This window comes from Cyrtonyx montezumae, unplaced genomic scaffold (genome assembly GCF_038088225.1).
Source record: "Cyrtonyx montezumae isolate F1298 unplaced genomic scaffold, pur_monq_1.0 scaffold_0, whole genome shotgun sequence".
NCBI classification, from domain to species: Eukaryota; Metazoa; Chordata; class Aves; order Galliformes; family Odontophoridae; genus Cyrtonyx; species Cyrtonyx montezumae.
The window spans coordinates 9,595,024-9,602,303 of NW_027071824.1; the positions used below are offsets into that span (position 1 = coordinate 9,595,024).

The following is a 7,280-nucleotide window of genomic DNA, read 5'->3' on the forward strand; positions in this document are numbered from 1 at the left end:
CCAGCAGGCCTACACCACAAGGACACTACTGGAGACCCTGCAGTGACACAGACAAGCAACAGGAACACAACAGGGATGCCTGCCCTAAACAACCAGCACGAAGCAGAGCTGATGGGCATTCTTCTGGCTGGACTTTACTGAGACAAGCACAGAGAGGGTGCAAGGACTGTGCTAAGCACCTTGAGGACTAAGGGGAAAGGCTGCCCCAAATGCTGCAAGGTAACACCATGCATGCACACGCACTACTCAGAAGTGGGAGCAGTGCATCCCTGCAACCTGCCTGGTTGCAAGCAAAGGGTTAAAAATAAATAAATAACTAAAACAGAAGAAACTTAGGCCACTGTTCTTTGAGCTGTGTTCAGACACACTGTTTGAAGGAAGAGTGCCTTTCTTAAAATATATTTGAATGTGCTATTTTTGTCTTTATCTTAGAAGGCCTGATTTCCCCTTACAGCCCTGCAATTGATGACAATAATAGGTTTCTCAGAGCCGGACAAGTCAGAGAGGTTTTATACCTTCATATGCACTGTTTACAGAGTTTGCTGCCTTTATTCTTTTAGTGCCAAATGCAGCTCCCCACCCCACAACGCCAAAAGGCACAGCAATCCAGCTGCTCACTGCCACCACTGGTGCTGCTCAACTTGCTTAAGGGTGCCTGGAAGCCAAGACCAGGCAGAACTAATGCCTGCGCTTTTGGATGTGGCTATCTTCATCACAGAGGTGTGGGAGAAACAAAAGAATCCCTCTGATTTTAGGGGCAGAAAAATATGCCATTCACAGTTCTTCACTGGAAGCTACTCAGTACCAAAAAATGCCTAAGAGGGGAAACTTGCCCCATCACCACTTACTTTGCATCTATCAAACGCTGTTGTTTTTTGTTTGTTTTGTTTTTCAAAGTATTTCTAAGGAAGCTGAAATGAAACTGCCTTATCTCGCCAGTTGCTACGACACATCATAAAGAGACACAGCTTCCCAGCACCAGAATCTGACAATGACACTAGAGATTCCAGGGCCGTTCTCCCTCAGCTCACCATCGTCCTTACAGAACTGAGAAAGGGGAGGAAGGCCTTCACCAAGCAACTTTCTCAGAGACATATTCCCTGCTAGATTGGAACAAACCAAAAATTACTATAAGAGTTTAAAACATTCTGAGCAGAATATTATCTCACTGCTTTAGGAAACCTGTGGTACATTACATGACTGTTTTTTTTTTAATACTTTTCTCACAGTAGCAGATGCTAAATTACAATCTCAGTTTACAACAGCAAACCTCCTTATATCCCTGGAAATGGCCTGAAGAAGCACACACAATGGAATTCTGAGTTTAAAACACAGGAACTCCCCCTTCTCATCCAGCCCTGTTGAGTGCTCCCCAAAACCAAAGTAACCTGAAAGAACTACTTGCTCTGCAGTCCTAAACCCAAATACGAGGCATATGATCAGTGGAGGCCAACAACACAAAGTGGGTACCACATGGAGAGTTTTTACAGCCTCCAAACATGACATGAGTCATGAGGGAGGTTACTCACGCTACATTTACTCACTGGACGTTACCTGGCCCCACTGTGCCCAGGGCAGGGCACACATCAATGGCAGGGCTGCTGAGTGCTGCCTTATCACTGCACCTACAGGCTGAGCCCATAGTCTGTGCCCAGGCTGGCTTACACAGTGAAGTCCATGTGATTTGCTCTGCCATTCAAGTTGAATTACTCATATCTGAGCTTCTTTGGCTTTGTAGACATGCTCGTTTGACTGCTGCCCTCATAATGCTGCTCAGCCCCTTGCTGGAGTCTCCCAACTTCAGAAACTTGATCTACTTATCAGCTGCAGTGGAAAGGATCATAAAAGCATTTATTTTTAACAAAACCTTGGAGGGCAGCATGTAGGAGCCTTTCCTTTTTCCAAAGTACATGAGATTATTAGCTACAGAAGAAAAATGCACGACATGTTTTCTTCATGTGAAAAATTTGCTTATCTAAATTCTAACTTAACAGTCCATTTGGCATGACCTTCGTTTACGAATTACAAAGCCACGGGCTAACTTCCACACTATATACACATACGTGGAGCGTTGATGAAGCAGCACGTGGGATGTTTAAATTCCAACCTCGGATAAGGCTCAGAAAAGCAGGTAACAATGAATCATAGAACATCCTGAGTTGGAAAGGATCCACAAGGATCACTGAGTCCAAGCCCTGGCTTCACATAGCACCACCAAAAAATCAGAGCCCGTGTCTGAGAACATACCAGAACATGCCACATCCCCACAGCCGGTGACAAAGTGAAATGGGCACTCCTAGGGAAACACTGTCTTACCAGGAGTGTAGCAGTGACAGCACACCCTCCAGCCAAGGAAGGAGGCAGTCCCAGCATGGTGCCTGCAGGGGCAAGGCCCAAGCTGGCCCAGAGGGCTCTCTGAAGCACACACAGCAGAATTACAGCTGTCAGAGATATAAAACTTCACCCTTGTGATTACCTGCTTAACACACAATTAAGTGCTTTGTAGCATTTTCCATGAATAGTTCACCTATGGGTCACTGTATCTATTTCGCTGCTATTAGATTAAGTCTGTAAAGACCTACGAACATTATCACCGGAGGTTGGTCATGGTCGGCACGGCTGTGCCGGGACACGGCAAGAGGTCGGATGCTGCTGGGTGAGCGCATCGGCACCAACTTTCACACCCTGGCTATTCCAGGCTGGGCGGAGGGCACGAAACTGATCTGAGGAGCCGGCAGAGGATGAGTAGGCATTATCCACTTACTGACTGGTGAACTGCCAGTTCATTTCACTTGCAAATCATCCCTCCGGTACTTAAGCATCTGGCTGGCAGCTTTTGGTCATTACCCCGCACTGTGACGGCGCACAAAACCCAGCCCTCCTGCACTCCAGCACTTTCCCATTCAAGGGGGACAGCAGAAGTCATTCCCCGTTCCCGCGAGGCACCTCCGCACCGTGACCCGTCGGATGCCGACACATCGCACGGGGACGCGCGTGGGTCCCCCTCGGGGGCGCGGGGACACGCACACCCCGCCCGGCCCCGCGCCTTGACAACTTCCTCGCGGCCGCCCCGCGCCTCCCTCCCTCCCTCCTCCCGCCGCCCCGCGCGGCTCTACCGCCGGCCCCGCCCGCAGCAGCCCGCCGCAGCAGGCAGGTAGGGGCCGGGCAGCCCCCGCCGCGGCCCCGCGGGGAGGAGGAGGAGGAGGATGAGACGGGCAGGGCCTCGGTGCTGCGGATCGAAAGTCAACTGCAAACTTTTTTTTTTTTTTTTTTTTTTTAATTTTGCAAGCGAAGCCCCAGCTCATGCAAAAATGAAACTTGCGAAGCGCTGCCCTACCTGGCGCCAAGTCTGCAACAAGTGCACGGGGGCCGGCACGAGGGGCTGTGATTTTTCTCTCTTTTGAGCGCCGCGCTTGCGACTGCACTATTAATTGATCACCGCGCTGCCGGGGCCGGGTCCTACTTTACTTACAGCGCAGCCCGTAAACAAATATCGCTCCGCCAGGAAACGCAACTCCCCCGGCCCGCACGGCCCGGCCCGGCCCCGCCGCCAGCACCCGCCCCGGCCCCCGCCCGCCCGGCACATGGCGGGTCCGCGCCCCGCGGGGAGGCTGCGGAGCGGCCGCTTACCTCCGGCACGGCCTCCCGCGGCGGCTCCGGCCGCGCCGCCCTTCCCTCGCCCGTGATGCGCGAAATCCCGCTGTCAGCAAATCGCTGTCAAATTATTTTCTCGCAAAAGAGCGAGGAGAGGAGGGAAAAAAAAAAAAAAAAAGCAGAAGCAGAAGGGGGAGGAGGCAGCTGGAGGCGACGGGATCCCTCCGCCGCGATGGGTCTGGCCCTGGGTAGCGAAGCAGGAAGTAAGGTGTCGGCGGCGCCGCGGCCGCGGCCGCCCGGCCCCACGGCGGGGCGAGGGCGAGGGCGAGGGGCGCCCGCCGCCCCCGGGGCCCGCTCCGCCCGCTGCGCTGCGCCGCGGCCCCCTTCCACCCCCCCCCCTCCGCCCGGCGGCCCCTCCTCTCGGCGCAGGTGCCGGGGCGACCGGCGGAGAGCTGTCAGCGGCCGCGGGCTCCCGGCGCCGCGTGCCGCAGGGCGGAGGGGCCGGGGTCGGCTCCCGCCCGGCCGGCGGCACCGCCGTCCCTCCCCCGCGGCGTTGAGGGAGGCGGCGGCGGAGGATGGGGTCCCGCCGCCCGGGGAAGCCGAGGCCGAGGAGGGGGGGGGGCGGCGGCGCCAGGAGAGGAAAGTTGTTGCAGGGCTCTGTCAGGGGGCCGGTCGGCTCCGGGCAGGCTGAGGGTTAACCGGGAAGTTCACGCTCTCGCACAGCGAGCCCCGTGGAAAGTTGCCGCTCTGGTCGCTTGTTTTTGGCCGCTGCTAGTCTTAAGCTGTCCCTTTCTTTCCCTCTTAATTCTGCAGAAGGGTTCTGGTGGCGTTCCTTCCCGGCCCTGCCTCCCCTGAGCTGGGAACGTACGTTACATTGCACCAAAACGTTCCCTTGCGGGGAAGGATTTCGCATCTCGAGGACGGAGACGCGATGCGCGCGGCTCCTGCGGCGCTCCGTATGAGCTCAGGGAGTTACTGTGAGAAACCATGGCTGGGGAGAGAGAAACTGAAACGGGGTGGTGAGGGCCTACTTCTGCCTTCAGAAGAGAAGGAAGAATAAAAAAAGACAAAACTCTCCCTGGTTATGGCTGCAACAGAAATAGGGCTGTGGCGTGTTAGCGTCTCTGTTTCAGCCTGACGTTGTAATGGTTACCAGCAGCCTCATTTCGTTTTTATGGTCATCTTGGTTTCCTGGTTGCATGACGCTTCCATTGGGCCACTGTTCTTAATAATTTAACCTTTTATGAGATTGTTTTGATTTACGGTGCAGATTAGAACAGACTGAGGAAGCATGATATCACCCACTGGCTGTAAGCTCCTCTGCACCCAATGCAAAGGTCTCTGCTGTTTAAGATGTCAGGAGAGAGAGGTCTCATTTTCTTTCCCCAGCCAGCTAGTCATTTTCTAATTTTATTTTTACATTAGTGAAAAATCGCATTCAGATACTGTAACTTCGCCATGCTGAGCTGGGCAGAATCTACACTGAGTTTTGGATTCAATGGATGGCTTGTTTGCTCACTGGAGTCCCAAGTCACATAAACTATGTTGAAAATAGAATTAAAACCACAGCTCGACATGTGCCTTGCCTCTGTTTGTTTTTTGTGTCTAGTCTGAAGCACTGAAAATAAGCCTGCATAGCTTTCTCTCAGCATCTCAACTTGTTCAACTGATCGATACAAACAGATCCACATTGAGTTGGTGAGGTGGTACTTCATTTACCTAAAGCTTGCAGGCTTGAGTTGCAATTCTCAAAGCAAAAGCAAATGTGTGGTATGACTTAAATTTGAACAAAGGATCATTATCAGGCTGCTGCCTGACGTGCTGCAAGCTCGACCTGTGTTGCTCTGCCATAACGAGTGCATACACAGAATTTCTGAATGAAGGCAAGTAGGTTATTAGCTTTGGACAATATTTCAAGAAAAATGTGGGGGCTGGCTCTAGCTATTCCACATTCTTCATACTTATCCTGCAATTTATGAATTGGTCTTCATCAGAAGCACAGAGCCCTAGTTGATGTTCTCGGTTTTCCTGATCCTTCTTCTAATCTTTGAAGATTTGAAGACCGAGCTTCCCAGTTTGAATAAAAATCATATTCCTATTTCCAGTATTAAACCTCAGAAGAACTCTACAAACTTGCCATGGTTTTGCTTACCAGTAGTTTGGCCATGGAAACTAGCAAGTACATGCGTGCTGGCCAAGCACCCACTGCCAGCTTGTCTCCAGCCCAAGAGGGGGATCTGCTCACTCTTCCCTGCCTGACCATGATGAGCTGGTCCAGCTCCCCAAACCAGACGGCTCTTCTCTCTTTTGGGCTGGTTTCCTGCCAGCTCTGTGGTCAGCGGGGGCTGGAGCTGCAGGATGCACAGACAGAGCTGGCTGGGAAGACTGGGATGGCCACTTGCTGCAGCGAGCTGTCAGGGCAGCTCAGCTGTCTCCTGAAACCTCCCACTGCTTACAAACAACAGAGAAGCAGCAAATGTCTTATGGTAACTGCTATCGCTCTGTCAGATTTTTGTCAGAGATAAATGAATTTTAATTTTCACTAAGCAGGACTGTTTCAGAAATGAAAGAAATACTAAAGTTGGGAAGCAACAGAGGTCTCTGATCATCCTTCTGGTGAATTCCTCTGTAATACCGGATTGCTGTGTCATTATGTTCTCAAATGCCTCCAGTTTTATTAGTAGGCTTTGCCTTGAATTTGTGGGCTTTCCAAGAAAGGCTGCACTAAAGAAAATGGAGCGTGGTTGTGGTAGAAGCAACCAACCGTTGTTTAGCAGCCGGAGCAGTGAAAATACATCCCTTAGGGCTCCTTAGTGAATCACATCTGCATGAGTGTCGCTGGTCAGAGGCACAGCAGCCAAAGTATGGCTGTCCACCCAGATCCTCAGTTTTGGATGACTGCTTCCAAGCTGAATTTTGAATTGCTGGCATTATCTTAAAAAATAAACAAATCGATTAGAACTTAATTACCAAGTTGGTTGGACAAAACTAATGGTAGGTTTAAGTTTGTTTTGACCTGGAGTTTTGGGCCACTTAGCATACTGATGCAGAATTCAATACTAAAGCAAGTGTGGTCTCAGAATCTGACATCTAACATAATGTGGGCTGTGGCGTTCCTAACAAAGATAAGAAGTTGCTGAGTTAATTTTCCCCCAATAATAGCCAATGTGGAGATTTCAAAAAAAGATTGTCCCCTACCAACAGTTGTTTTGGTTTAATTATCAGTTGTCTCATGGCTAAATGTTTGAATCTGAGCATTCATTTTGACTTGTCAGTTTTCAAGCATGACTTTGCTGTTTTGTTTTGTTTTTTTTTTTCTCTTTAAAATCAGTTTGGAGTTGTCTGAATGGATTTAGTCAGTCATTTACCTTTGTCTTTTTCCTGTTACAAGTGAGAAACACCAGGGCCCCACAGAAGTGACACTAACAGTGTAAGAACAGCTTAAAACACTGATTATGTATTTTATGTGATCGCATTCGCTGTGCATCCAAGGGGAAGTAGGCACAGAATCCAGTATAATTAAATACAGTAAAAACAAATGATGGTTGGCAGTGTTTTTTCTCAGAAATCAACAAGTGTGATGCTTGCAGCCCCTCTTCTGTCTCTGTCTTCCTTGCCTTCGTGAGTGCTGAAGTGCAATCTTCCCCCATTGCTGCTTCGCTCTGTGGGATGCAAAGGGCATTGAG

General features: G+C 50.6%; 1 protein-coding gene across 4 annotated transcripts in view; it reads right to left on the bottom strand.

The window, feature by feature from the left end:
- TRERF1 (transcriptional regulating factor 1) overlaps positions 1 to 3,874 on the bottom strand; it is a 98,374-nt gene extending 94,500 nt beyond the window's left edge. The window contains exon 1 of one of the 4 annotated variants that reach the window (XM_065751861.1): positions 3,631 to 3,874. The gene's annotated coding sequence lies outside the window, so the exon portion shown is untranslated. Of the gene's footprint in view, positions 1 to 3,337; positions 3,560 to 3,630 lie in introns of those variants that run through there. The other 3 variants (XM_065751692.1, XM_065751947.1, XM_065751779.1) reach the window with 3 other exon arrangements.
- Between the last annotated feature and the right edge of the window lie 3,406 nt (positions 3,875 to 7,280).